The sequence below is a fragment of the Barbus barbus genome, assembly GCF_936440315.1.
Source record: "Barbus barbus genome assembly, chromosome: 22".
Taxonomy (NCBI): Eukaryota; Metazoa; Chordata; class Actinopteri; order Cypriniformes; family Cyprinidae; genus Barbus; species Barbus barbus.
In genome coordinates, this window is record NC_136750.1 from 27,916,250 (window position 1) to 27,931,545 (window position 15,296).

The following is a 15,296-nucleotide window of genomic DNA, read 5'->3' on the forward strand; positions in this document are numbered from 1 at the left end:
AGGGTCTGTTTACCCATTGCGTTGCTGTTCATGAGGAAAACACCAAAGGACTGGCCGCTCACATCTTCCAGACATGTGAAATAGGGATAATGGCCATATAGGTTGGGTGTGCCCTGCCGTAAGGAAAAAAAAAAAACATTAAAGTTTGTAATATCAAATTTCAACTTTTCAATCAGTTTATCTGGACATATGTTTCATGAGCTTGATATACAAATGCCAAGATAATACTACACAGAAAGTGACCTCACAAACATTACACTGTAGTGCTACAAAGTGCTACATGTGAAGTGTTTATAAAAGTTAATATGGCAAAGTCAGCCTGATGACATTGGGTTATTAAAAAAACTACAGTAATTTGAACAAGTCAGATCAGTTAGAAAGAGTTATTAAAGGAAAATGTCACTAAAAATTGTATTTCTCTCACCAATTATTTATTCTAATTTCTTCTCTGGAACACACAAACATGCTTTTGACTTGAATAAAAGAAAATGAAAAAATTCAAGTTGACATAATTCAATAATTTTAAGTAGTTATTCACTGTCAATCTTGATATCAACCCTAGATTTCCTCAGAAAAGTAGTAATGTTGTTCTAAATTATTTGTTCATGAATCAGACTGATCCAGTGCTTGACTCGATCCACTCACTAACTCAATGATCCATCAGCATCAGTTCTTAGAGAATAATGATTTTAATGTCAGTCAAATGTCTTTTCAAGATTTGGAATATGGTGCATCAGTTTTATGAACTACATTCATGAAGCTTTTGTATCCTTTTTGAAGCTTGACATCCTCAGTTCTTCAGAGTGGTCAGGATATTCCTCAAACACTTGCCTAAAAACTTGTATTTTTACTGAAGAGTCATACTGGTTTGGAACAGTGAAAATCGTACTCCGTTACTATCATAACCTCGGTTCCCTGAGATATGGGAACGAGTACTGTGTCTGTAAGACGCTTGTATGGGAAAAACTCCTTTTTTTGCAGTGAAACTGCATGTCAATTGGTTCGTGCAGTGCTATAAAATCGAACCAATGGGTCAGCGGCAGCGCTGAGCGAGCCTATGGCTATGCAGCCCGCCATAGCCAGCCAAAATGGGCGGGGCCTCTGGCTATATAAGCGGTCACTTCACCGCTGCAGCTCAGATTTCTTCGAATGGAGCGACTGAGGCGTGCAGCTCATAGCACGGCCAGAAACGCAGTACTCGTTCACATATCTCAGGGAACCGAGGTTACAATAGTAACCGAGTATGTTCCCTGTCGATATTCCACTCGTACTGCGTCTGTAAGACGCTTGTATGGGAACCAGTACAATCACGCCATGCTATGACGGGGTACGACTATAACAGTCCATCTTGGCCTGGAAGACCTGGAGCACAGCCATAGAGTGTAGCACTGAAGCCACTTGTCCAGCCACCGAGTAGGCACGTTCAGCGAGTGCAGACGTGGCTCTGCACGGCTTGAACGGATGGTTCGCCCTCGCCTTCCATCCAATAGCTGTGGGCGGGCAGAGATACGCGGCCACGGACTCATCCCTTGGGGGCAGGTGCTCGTACCCCTTCTCTTCAGTGCTGTCAACAGAGGTGAGGGCAGAGGAAGCAGAAGTTTGGATGCGAGACGAGTAGGGGGCGCACCACGATTTAGTGAGCTCGTTGTGGACTTCGGCAAAGAAGGGGGATGAGCGTTGGCGGGGGGCTTGCTGGCGCCCCTGGAGAAACCACTCGTCCAGCCTGCTGCGAGACGGCTTCTCAGGCAGAGACCACTCGAGCCCGAGCTCACTGACAGCCTTCATCATCACACGAGCTCCTTGTCCGTTCTGGGTCTGGCGCTCTGTGAAGAGGACGGCGGTAAGAGGGCGGGGTCAGTCACCGAGCCCGATAACACTTCCACGTCCGAAGCCACCAGAGAAAGGCTGTCGTCACTCCCACCGAACGAGATCATATTGCTCGCAGCCGCAGAGGGATGCTGATCAGGTTGAGTGAAGAGGACCGGCGAATCCTCTCTCTGTGGTGACGGAGAGGCACATGGGCACTGAGCCGACGTGAGCTCGCTCGTCTCTGGCCTCTCGAATCCTCTACCCCGCTGTTTCTTTCACGCAGGTCCCTGGGAGGAAGAGGACGGGAGGGTGCGAGGGGCGGAGTCACTTTCTGAAAAGAAAGCTATCCGCGAGCACAGAGAGGCGAGACTGAAACTCTGGCAATGAGAGCAGTCAGTCCCGTTGAGTGCAGCGTCAGCGTGGGATTTCCCCAACCATGACACACATTCAGTGTGACCGTCATCAGCATGCAGGAAAGTCCTGCATGTCTTACAATGACGGCGCGTTTAGTATTTGCTCTTTTGTGAGGCTCTTTCAGATAGTCGCCGGATGGCGGCAAGGGATAGACCGGGAACTGCGAGCTGCACGCTGCAAAGAGGTCCAATCTGGCTGCTGAGACGTTTCAACGGCGTCAGCGAGGAAGAATCTTCGACGCTGAAGAGAAGAAATCTGAGATGCGGTGAAGCGGCTGCTTATGAGGCCTCGCCCATTTTGGCGGGCTATGGCGAGCTGCATAACCATAGGCTCGCTCAGCGCCGCCGCCGAGCCATTGGTTCGATTTTATACCACTGCACAAACCAATGGACGTGTAGTTTCACTGCGTGATTGAAAAGGCTTCAGTTGAAGAGGAAAAAAAGGAGTTTTAGCAGTACAAGTGGAATATCGAAAGGGAACTAAATATCATGACTCACTCCATTGGGAAAAGTATCTCTTGTGAAGATAGGCCAGGTCCTCCAGTTGGTGTCATGGCGGAAGGTCTGATGGACATGCTCTCCAAGGCCATAAATATTGTGAGAGGGTAGTTTAGCTGAGAGCTGAAGGTACTGATCAGCAAAAATCAGCGGCCCAACAGTCGTATCAAACCTGACAGAGCAAGAAGGGAAGAGACAGTGTAAAGAATAAGTTTTCGCACAGTTCAGTTTGTGGGTGAATGTAATGAAACCTGTCAAGAACATGTTCACTGACCGTAAGATTCAACCTTCTACAGTGTCTTCAAATACAGAGGGGTAAAACCACATGAAAACACCAGCATAAATGACAAATACTCTCATAAAAATGCTCCATTTGTGTACTGTATTTGGCAAATCGCTGTATTCTTTGAAAATAAGATCTACTTGTCATTGGGAAATCCTGCTGTTGTTGTTTTAATAAGGACAACATTTCCTGTGGAATCAACGTCTAATTCGGATCATTATTTTCATCTTTGATATATGTATAAACTCTCTTTCACACATCTTGCATCTGCAGTATTTGATTATCTGCCATCCCACAGGTAGTGTTTCTTCAGCATATTTACAACATTCAGTATTTACTTTAATAACGGCCATAAGGTCAAAGCTTAACAGTTTGTTCATAACTAATAAACTTTTATTTTTGCAAATTACAATAAAATGTTATAAATATTTACATAGATGTCTTTGTTTAAAAACAATGGGTAAAATTATTAATTATTAGGTAATAAATACTGTAAAAATTAAATCAAACGATGTGTCGAATGTTTGAATGTTAAAGTTTGAATGTTGAAGTTAAATGGTTCTAAAAAGTAAAAAAAAAAAAGTTACAATTCTAAATTATTGACTTAATTAAAATGTTGCAAACATTATGTTGGGTTTATTTATTTATTTGTTCATTTATTTATTTATTAGGTCGTAGTAACTTTGTGAAATTGTCTAATTCAATTATTGTCTAAGTCAAGTGTTATTTTACATGTTTTAAGAAAACTGAATGACCTGTTAGTATTTAATGCTATTATCTTTGACATTTAAATGAGACCATTATGTTGAAACGTATGGTTAACACTACACTGACTCTATTAGCAAAGACTGCACTAATGCCCATGATAAGCCATATCTTACTTATTCTTATTCTTTAAATTTACATGCTAAATAAGTTACATTTAGGATGTGCTGGGCTAGCTATCTATTGATATTAAACAGTTAAGATTAATTAGTTACAGGGCCACAACTCAATCAGTTGGAACAAACTATTTTTTGAGAAATCAACTTAAAAATATGTGTTTATGCTACAAATGAAGTCCCTCTAACTCCATGTAGCTTGTTGGTTAAATGTAATTTCATTTTAAAAAGATGCAAACTGTGACTGGGAAAAAAAAACAATATTTTGTGGAGTGTATATGCATCCAACATTCAGTGTCACTCTGATATCTTTAATATTTCTTTAAAAAAAGGTCACTGAAATAAATAGCTTTGGTCACAAACGTAACATGCATAAAGCAGGCCTCAGTCACTGTGACTTAAAAATGATCAAATTCATCTCGAATTCAGAATCAGGACTTATTCATAACCTGCCTGTCATTTTTCAACAGTACACAAAAGCACAGAGATCACGGCAGACAATAACAAAAGGAAACAAAGCAATTTCCATCAACAGCGTGTAGACCGCAAGACGAAAACCATCTGCTTTATAAAAAGCTTGTTTGCATTGCTTCAGGCTTCTTTCAGACCTCGCCAGATCCCCTCATTCTATGCATGCCTCTAAGTTCTGTCTTTTTGGTGTTGTGATTGCTCTTCATTTAGTCAAAGAAACACTCGTGCTTCATTGTTAGCAATGCACCGAGCTCACAAAGAGTCAACATATGATCTGTGCGTGAAAAGGAAGAGAAAAGACGAGAAGCTCCCCACTCACAGGAGTTTTTCAGGAGACGTTGTTCTCCAAACTTTCAGCCCAAAGGGTTTCTGGATCATCTCCAGTCAATATTTTAGGGGTCCGCTGGGAGTGTCGGAAAGCGACTGCACATGCTCGTGAGGAACCTCGAACCTGGCTTGATTTGCATCAGTGATCTGGTAGACAAAGAGAACATTGCACAGCATTATAGACGTGTTTACACGATGCTTCAGCTATTTGTGTCAGTTTGTAAACAGACCTTAAATCGAAGATGGTTTTCTGTCTGCATTTCAGCGGAGAAGGTCAACTCTTTAAAATCAGCTCCAAATAGAGATGGAGCATCCATTCTAGTCGGCTTGGCCTCAATATCTTCAGCAAACATTTTCCATGAGGTCTTTGTGAAATGTTCGCTCTACTTGCTACATGGTCAATTACTAACTTTTCAAAGTACAATGGAAAGCAGATTTGAACATTTTCTTAAAGAAATGGCTCGAGTGCCTCATTTAATCTTCTCCTCGACAATGATTTGAAATATAATTCATGTTCGTAGCACAAACATTTGCAAGTTGCATAAAAAGGTTAATGGAATCCCCAACCCTTATTAAAAGAAGCTAACAAGAAGCCTTGAAATATTTCTTTGAAAATAGTTTATCATTTTTTTCTTCACTACAAAACCAAGGTCAGTAGAGTTTGTTTCACACAATTTCATTATACAAGAGCATCACGAAAAGAGACCGTTCCCCAGATATAAGATTGCTCAAGGGTACAATGCGATCTATTGTGGCGATACTCTACTCCCAACTTTAAAATAATCACTGAATAACTGGCTCATGACAAAGAGGTAATACAAAGACTTATCTAAAAGCCAATGATACGAATCATATTATATTACAGCATCATCTCGGTTCAGGCTGAACTCACGTGTGCTTTCTGGCTTGCTTTCTCTGACTACGCTGTAGCCGTGGTTTTTGGAGAAGAAGCACCAGGGGACGTTAGTCTCGTTCAAGGGGCTCCAACAGCAACCCCTTTCCAAATATTTTTGCTGTAGGACACATATGAATATTTAGCAAAGCATGCTGGGACTTTGTATGGAATGTGGGCCATGTCCACTGCAGTTCACCTGGGAAGCGCTGCCATCTGGGAAACAGTCCACTCGCTCTCCCTCTGGAATGTTGGGACATTCCGGGACGATGCCTGGATCTGATCCGGAATCTGAAGTTGGGGACAAATTGACAAATATAGTAAATGACCATGTTGATATACTTTAGCATATTTTTAATATAAGCAATTCCAAACCAATACAATACAGTTTGTGGTCAATGAGATTTTTAAATGTTTAACTCGTACGCTCACCAAAGCTGCATTTACTTGATAAAAAAAAAAAAAACTGTGATATTGTGAAACTGTATTAGCATTTAAAACTGTGTGATATATAATTAATAAGGTAATAAATTATGTATCTAATACATTGGTTAAACATGAAAAAGGTCATTCATAATATACCGGATATCCTATATTGGACACATTATTAAATTTTCTTTTGTCACAATATCACAATTAACTGAAGATAAGGTGAATATATGCATGTATGCATTTATGGATGTAAATAACTTTGTTGAACTGGTATTCTATTTTAGACCTCTGTTAAACATTAGTCAGGTCGTTCCTACTATACTGGATAAATTATTAAACTCACAATGTTGTAAACATGGATATCATACTGGTTGTTTTTCTTTTGTCATTAAATCATAATTAATATCAAACAGGGTGAATTTTAAACTATTTACATTCTTTTAAATTGTATTATTTTTTTGTCTTCTAAAGAACTTCTACACTATCAAGATTGATTTTCTTATTCAGTATTTTTGTCTTGTTTTCCAGTACAAATATCTGAATATTCGTATATCAAGATATGTTTACTGGAGAAGAAAGTCTTGTTTTATGAAAAATGTATCAAAATTGAGTTTGAAACAAGAAGACATATCTGCTAATGGGGTCAGAAAAAACTAGATAATTTTTTCTTAGCCAAAAGATTTTTACATTTTTTATGTAAAATGTAAAAATCTTTAGTGTTGCTTTGGATCTGTTTAATGCATCCTTGCTAAATACAAGTATTATAATCAGTATTATTATTTAAACATAAATTAATAAATCAAATTTGGACTTTCTTTACTAAAAACGTAAAAATGTACTTCTGACCACACATCAGCTGAATTATATATAAATATGGGTTTTTAAGCAAAAACTCACAAACGTTCAACACATTTTTCAGAAAACAAGACTTAATATATGAAGTGTTTTTACTGGAAAATGACAAATAAAATCTATATTTTGAAAACAAACAAACAAAAGAACATACACAACTTATATTCTATTCTTCTATTTTAGATTTTTTTTTTCTTTTTTTTTTTACTTTAAAAGAAATACATAGAAATACTTTTGTAAATTAGCCTATTGATCTTGCCAGGGGTTTCTAATATCCAGATGTGTTTTTATCCCTGCAGAGTTTAAACATGCGTGTTTGTGTCTCTGTATGAGCCTCTGTAGTTATATACCTACCTTCTTTCATCGTCCCTGGTTCCCCAGTGGCCAGTAGAACGACCATTGCGACGGCGACCACCAGCACCAATGAAAACAACACCTCCAGCCCTGAGAAACGCTGCTTTCCCATCTGATCAACACACACACACAAACATAAGCATCCTATAATTCATCTCTCTTTGACATGCACAGTACATGTCCTTGAGTCTGTGTATGATATGCACATGCTAATGTTCAAAGGATTTTTCACTTTTGCCATATTTTGTTTCATTGTCACTGAGTTTAACCCTTTATATGTACTGTATTCCTGTTTATGAAAGGGTTAAAGGCTTCGAACATCCAACAATATCAACAACTATAAAAGGACAAAACACCTGGAACATGTTCATTACTTCTCTCAATACTGTATTATTATTATTATTATTTATTTATTTGTGTTTTGCATGTTTTGTATGTTTCTTCTCCATTTTCATTCAAAAAGAAAAACTTCATCCTGCATTCATCTATTCTCAGTTTGTTTTCAGCCAGACAATATCATCATCTACACTTTCTATTGTCGTCCATCTTTTATTTGAATCCAACTCAGTCTTTTTCAACAAAACACCGGATTTTAGAGTATTTAAAAAATGATTGTTCGCTTGAACAGACTCGCATGACAAGACAGAAAAGCCACATAATTGTTCTTATGGATCAAACAGTCTCCATTTCATTTCAGTCCTTCAAAGTTAAATTCATTGTTTTTCATTTTCACAGCAGCTTGTGGGGTGAAACAATCCTATCAAGATAAAATGTTTTCAAAGCATTCTCATCTTGCTAAACAACTGAACATTTGTATGTGCAGCAAATGGCCTATTAAGAGTCATAAACATGTCAAGATAGCAAAAATCATCTTTTTACAGCAACAAACATGACTGCTTTTAAGCTATAAGACTTATACAGGGACATTTTATGAATGAAATAAATCATATTAATTATATTAATTAATTATATACAAAAAAATAAAACATCTTAATAAATAAATTATATTATATGTACAAACTTGTACAACAATTTGTAGCATAAAAACAAATATAATATTTATTTATTAATTTAAAATAGTTATTTCCTGTTTTTTCAGTCCTGTGTGCGAGTTGAAGTCAGAGCACACTGAAGAGGAGCAGAGCTGGACCGTCTGTTTTATGTAGCAGTGAAATTAAAGTAGGTGTTTTTGTTTTTTACATCTTTACAACCAGAATGTACATTAGATGATGATTTACCAAAGGTCATGGTTATGAAGCAACGCTCCTTGAGACAATTCAGGAATCATTCACAGTTGTAGATCGTCATGTCATGCTGTTTGTTTATGCTAGGCATGATGAAGCATTTCTTCTGTCTTCATGTCTTAAGAGTGATCTTATCCACCTGAAATGATATCAATGGACACTTTATCATTCATTGTTTATCGGGACATTTTACAGTCGTCTACGATTTAGCTGTCAAGTAACCGAGCTGTCGTGGGACATCTTTAGCTCCACATCTGTGTTGAATAAAAATCCTATTTCAAAACGTTTCAAAGAAGCAATTAGACAAGACTGGTTTCATGAGACGTTCAGATTTAAGCTGGAAATGTGTGATTTCCTTTCAGTGATGTGTTGAATGAGAGTTTAGAGACAGAAAATTATTCTCAGACTAATAATAAGTACATTTTACTGAAGCAATTACACGTGCAATTTATCAGTCTCTTTAAGACTTTATTAAGTTGGATTGTTTTACGATCTGAGGACTGATCTTTGACCCGAAAGGATGGGCGAGTGAGGGGCACAAAATGCCTTTTTGAAGGTGTATTGAACTTTCTGCATGTCCACTTTTTGATGGATAGACAGATAAACTGTAAAAATGTTTTGTTATTTTCCAAGTACAAATATCTAAACATTGTTAAATCAAGATTAATTTACCTTGTAAGCAAAATATATGAAATCTTGTTTTCTGAACAAGTAAGTGACTTTATGATTAAAACAAGGAAATATATGCAAGTGGGGTAATAAAATGAACTTAATTAATTAATTTCGTTCAATTAATTTAACACATTCTATAAATAACCATTTATTTTTATTAATTCAACAGCAATTGTTCACTTTTTTCTTTTCATCCATCCATTCATTCGTTCATCCATTCATTCATTCGTTCATCCATTCATTCATTCGTTCATTCATTCATTCATTCATTCATTCATTCATTCATTCATATTTTGTGATAATATTACACACCATCAACCTATAAAAGAAAACACATAAGCAGAAACACTAACCAACTCCAAAAATAAATAATTAGTATATAGTATATATATATATATAGTATATTATATATCATTTAATTAAATTCAATTAATTTAAAATTAAGAGACGTGATTAAATTGATTCATGTAATGTATATTCCTTAATTTAAAGGGAAAACTAGTTTTTTTTTCTGACCCCATTTTTCTTGTTTTAAGCATGAAGTCGCTTAATTTAGTTTTGTTTTGTTTTTCAGTAAACAAGAATTATCTTACATCATGTTGCTTCTCAAGTAAATGTATCTTGATTTGTGACTGTTTAGAAAGACAAAAATACTGAGAAAGAAAATAATAATTTTGCAGTGTTGATGGATTGTCGATGGACTCTTAGCCTTTTCTTAGACGTTTCATTGAGAGCATGACCAGAGTTCAATCCAGTCTCCATATTCACATCCTCTTGTTTACTCTGAAAGCTTATCATTTGGGGTTATCAGTTCTACAGAAAAGCACTGTGTGACGGGACTCGGCCGAACCTGACCTCTAGAGCCTATATAGTGTGTTTTAGCCCTCGAAACTGAAGAGATCTCTGAGATATAACAGCTCACTGAAAACTACTCGCCGTGATGATACCACTAGAGTCAGAGCTAGTGCTGAAACATCATGCTTTCTCCAGCGAGCTAGCATTGCAATTTCTCCAGATGCGCCTGTATACCCGCAGTCAAGCTCTGCTGGCCGTATCAGGTTAAGAGCAACGCGAGCAGCTATCAGAGCAGAGAGGAATCAATACCTCACCATTGAATTGCCAGTTCTACTTTCAGGTACCAGAATTGGATTGGAGCTGCAGGTCCGACGTGTGAGAGAATAGATTTGGAGCCGGCTGTGGGAAAATGGATGCAGAACAAAAGTGAAACGGAGAGCTGTGCCGAAATTCACAAATCCAGCCAAACTGTGCTGAGAGCGGAGACTGCAGTGGAGAATAATGGAAACGAGGAGACAGCATCCCTGAAATAAAGGAATATGATCGACATACAGTTAATTACATATCATGCTAACAAGTAACAACAAGACACACAGTCATTGAATAATGTTATATTAAGAAGAAAAAAAAATTGTGCATAACAAAGGTGCATATAAATGACTAATACCATTTATAATACATATACTCTGATCTGAACTGAATCTGTGTATTAACACACACACAATAGCATTATCATCATCATCATATTCATTATTATCATAAGGGGAAGTTACAATCAAATGATTGTAATGCATGATTAATAATTATAATATATGATTAATTCATATCTGATTATTAAAAGTCTTTATTTTAGATATTACATTATCTTTGAGGTAATAATAATAATACCCATAGATTGTCAAATAAAAATATAATTTTTAAAATTATTACTACTACTACTACTACTACTACTGAATAAAATAAAACAACAAAATTTATATTATTATTATTATTATTAATATATTTTTATTGTATTTTTTAAGCACCTTGGCCACACATATAAAAATGAAATGAAAGGATCATAGTCATGTAGAATCATCTTAAAGGAATCCAGTGGAAATCAAATGAGATTCCTTTTTTTTATATATATATATCATTATTAAAATATTGCACAATCCTATCAGAGCTTTAGTCATAATGTACAGATTTTCTTTAAATTCCTGTTAATGTCTTAAGACATCATTCTACTATATTAAAATCCATATAATTCTACTAGAAATGTTTTGTTCTGGCAGATCTGTTTTTTTTTTTTTTTGTTAATTGTCATAATATTTCACAATATTAGTGATTTTACTGTATTTTCTGATCAAATAAATGCAGCCTTTTTTTAAAAACATGAAAAATTTTACTGAACCCAAACTTAATTTGTTTATTTGTTTAATAGTTGGCTTTAATACAATAACCTTGACTTAATCACATACTACTACTACTACTACTAATAATAATAATAAAAATAATAATAAAGTGGATGGAAACCCAGTTAAAAATATATTTACTTTTACTGTATATTCATGAATTTAGAAAATATACCAGAAAAGGAAATGTTTTACTAGTCTTAAAAAAAATGACAATACGGTAACCCAGCTAACAAAATATGTAAACATTTCCCATTAAAATATGAAAATGTTATGTCTGAATGTTCACATTTTTATGTTGATTTTTTTTTTTTTTCTTTTCTTTTTTTTTTTTCTTTCTTGGATATGCAAACATTATGAAAACATTCCATTTTATCACTTTCCACAATTATGGGAACGTTACTTTTGAATGTTTTCTGAACATTCTGAAACAAGTAGTAACATAAAAAAAAAAAAAAAATGTAAAATGAATATCCAACTAAAATGTTTCAGAAAAAAGCATCTTCCATGAACAATGTGTAATGTGTGTATGTGTGTGTGTGTGTGTGTGTGTGTGTGTGTGTGTGTTGAGAACTTAAAGAAGTAAAGACCAGGTAACATACTGGAAGAATGTTTGTTTTTGCCAGATCGTTAGCCAAAGATCTGAGAACAAGCTGCATCTTATTGGGTTTGTTAACTTCTAAATCTGCTTCTTACACCGCAGTTTCAACCATAAAGTTTCCGGCCAACCGGCAATGTTTTATTTACTTGTCAACACCAAATTTTACTCGTATTTGGCACTTGGCAAGTGTTAATTCTGGCTCCTGTGTGTGTTCACAATATGAAAATACAGTATGGTTGTGTGAGGTGAGAGCTCTTCTCCTGTGTTTATCAGCTCCAGCTGAGAGCAGTAATACACTCTGACAGCTAATTATCTCCTGTACTAGTCTCACAATACAGAGACACAATCCAGTCCTAACACACACACACGCGCACAGAGAGCGCTCTCAGCACTCCAGGAAGTAATCGAAAGTCGCTTTTTCTTCAAATGTTTGTCTAGAGTCATTAATCAATCATTTGGTGTTTGGATTTGCCTCAAACATTTTGTGTTGTTGATGTTCTGACATGTGAACTATTAGTTAACACTGCACAACTATATAAATCACACTGTTTTACACTGAAATTTAGGTCGAAATGCAGGTGACACTTAATGTTAGACATTTACGAAAAGTGACAGAGAGTGTTTTGACCTGACAGACTGGCACATTTGCACTACTGATAGCTGCTTCAAGCTACACGTACAGATTACCAAACAGCCTGTGTGATTACCCAATAACTTTACTGAGAAATTAAAGTAATGACATTATACCATCATCATTTTATTTTACCTGAGGTCCATTTATAATGATGACCAAGGTTTATTTGGGCCAAAATCATCATCATTATAAGTGATAATTGCCGCTATGACTTTAAGACATCAATAACTGGGTTTTCATCCACTTAATATACCAAATTTGAGATTTTGTATTAATTTAGTTTTTATTCATTGCAATTATATATATATATATATATATATATATATATATATATATATATATATATATATATATATATATATATATATATATATATATAAAAATAAAGCTACCATTTTTTAATTTAGTTTTACCTAAAGTCCATTTAAAATGATGATCAAGGTTTATTTGGGCCAAAATGACCATTACAATCAGTATTAATTATTTTTTTAATTATCAAGCCCACCCTCTCTTACCTTTGCAATATTTTTTTTTTTTTTGTTGTCGTTGTTTGTTTAAATACATATTTGTTTATTTATTTTATTTATTTACTTATACATTTTACTGTAATGTAATATAATTTGCTGATGTGCCTTTAAGACATCCATTGTAGGGTTTTCATTAGCTTATTATTATGCCATATATTGTAACATTGAATGGAATACATATAATTTATTTAATTACATGTTAAAAATCTATATAAAAAATAAACAAACAACAACATTATAAATATAAAAATATACTGCTGCTCCTCCTACTTCTACTACTTCCTCACTTGATATGGATAAACTATTTATTACTAAAAAAATAAAAAATAATTTTGCAACATCGAGGAAATCATAGCTGGTGACATTAAACAAAAGTGTAAATAAGTAAATGTTGATTGGTCAATGTAGTTTGATTCATTTAGCCACTGTAATGAGCTCTTTTGAACTAACCATTCAATTATAGATCCCTTTTATTTTCTGTGTGCCTCTGGTGGACGTAATTAGACAAAAAAATAAATAAATTCCTTGTCTCTTCCATAGAGTGGGTTCAAGGTTAATCGTATCTGCAAGCACATGTAGATGTGACTGAGCCTAGTGTGAACTATTTACAGCATTAGACCTTGGCCTCTCTAAACACTCCCACCTACACACACACACACACACATATATATATATTTATTAAACATTACTCTATACGCTATACATACTGTGTACTGCCTAATTGCCAGATCGCGTCTCACTACTTTATTTGTATACCTTGTTTAACATGTTTAATAATAATAATAATAATACATTAACATCACCACTGTTTTTAAGTGTACTATTAAAGTGTAAGTGTAATGTGATGTGTTTTAAGTTATGGCATATGTGGACTTCATAATGATTTTGTCAATAGGCTCAACTGGATGTAATTCAGGAATAAACTAAAGTCTTTCTTTTTTAGTTAATAAATTGCTATTACATTGCTGTTTTGTTTTTGTTTTTTTCTGAAAATGGAAACTTATAATACAATTTGTGATCAAAATGTATATATGTATATAAAAATATAAATGTATAATTAAAAAAAAAGAAAAAAAACAAAAGTTGCCTCAGTCTTTTGCACTCAGTGAGCATCTCTGGCTAGCTGTTATCATTGGATCGGTAGCAGCATCATACAAAGCTTCTGAATATACCGGATCAATATCTTCATATCTCCGCTCACACCGGGACACACAAGTGGTCGTGCCACACGTATGAGCAGATAGATGATGCAGCAGTCGTGTCTGCTAATGAATTGTAGTGTGGCGTCTGTTGTTTGTCACTGAGATGTGACTCACACACACTGCATTGAGAGCACTTCGTTCTTATGTCCTCAGAGTTTATGGTGACCCACTTCAGCGTGGTCCATCTGACACTGAACGGGACAGGAGTATTACAAAGGACAGGAAGAGAGAAGAACAGGAAGAGGTCAGAGAAACTGAAGGACGCATTCAAAAGACTAAATTACAGACTACATAATAAACAAGAAATAAAGGACAGGTCAAAGTATTTGAAGCATGCCAACTTATTTTAGACTGAATAAATACGAGTAACCGGATATGACATCAAACTCCTTAAAGGAATAGTTCACGCCAAAAATTTAAATTGTCTGAAGCCTTACTCACCCTCAGGCCATCAGAGGTGCAGATGAATTTGTTTCTTCATCAGATTTAGAGAAATGTACCTTTAAATCACTTGATCACCAATGGGGCCTTTGCAGTGAATGGGTGCCGTCAGAATGAGAGTCCAAATAGCTGATGAAAACATCACAATAATCCACAAGTAATCCACACCACTCCAGTCCATCAATTAATGTCTTGAGAAGTCAAAAGCTACTTGTTTGTAAAAAAAACAAATCCATCTTTAAGATGTTTTTAACTTCAAACCGTTGTTTCCGGCTAAAATGCAAGGCCTTTCTGGAGTGACAAATTCATCTTGTCTGAATCAGCAGAGAAATACGCACAGATGACACAAGTGTTTACAAGTGAAAACAGTCCAAAACAGTGTGGATGTGGATGGATTTTGATGTGAGAGAACATCAGGAGATGAAGGTTTTGTTTTTTCACTGGAGGAAGCACTATTATGGATTATGGACTCGTATTTTGGCCAGAAGCAACAGTTTAAGGTTAAAACCGCTTAATGATAGAGCAGCTCAGACAATCTGCTAAACTTCTCATTTTGTGTTCCATGGAAAATATT

At 35.5% G+C, this 15,296-nt stretch overlaps 1 pseudogene across 1 annotated transcript in view; it reads right to left on the reverse strand.

Moving 5' to 3' along the window:
• The window catches only part of LOC306888706 (sucrase-isomaltase, intestinal-like), a 45,413-nt pseudogene extending 38,089 nt beyond the window's left edge, over window positions 1-7,324 (reverse strand). Inside the window, exons 1-7 of the transcript in view lie at window positions 7,213-7,324; window positions 5,774-5,865; window positions 5,575-5,695; window positions 4,913-5,022; window positions 4,675-4,829; window positions 2,721-2,892; window positions 14-113 (exon numbers count right to left, since the gene is read on the reverse strand). The product of the transcript in view is annotated as a sucrase-isomaltase, intestinal-like (transcript). The remainder of the gene's footprint in view (window positions 1-13; window positions 114-2,720; window positions 2,893-4,674; window positions 4,830-4,912; window positions 5,023-5,574; window positions 5,696-5,773; window positions 5,866-7,212) is intronic.
• Between the last annotated feature and the right edge of the window lie 7,972 nt (window positions 7,325-15,296).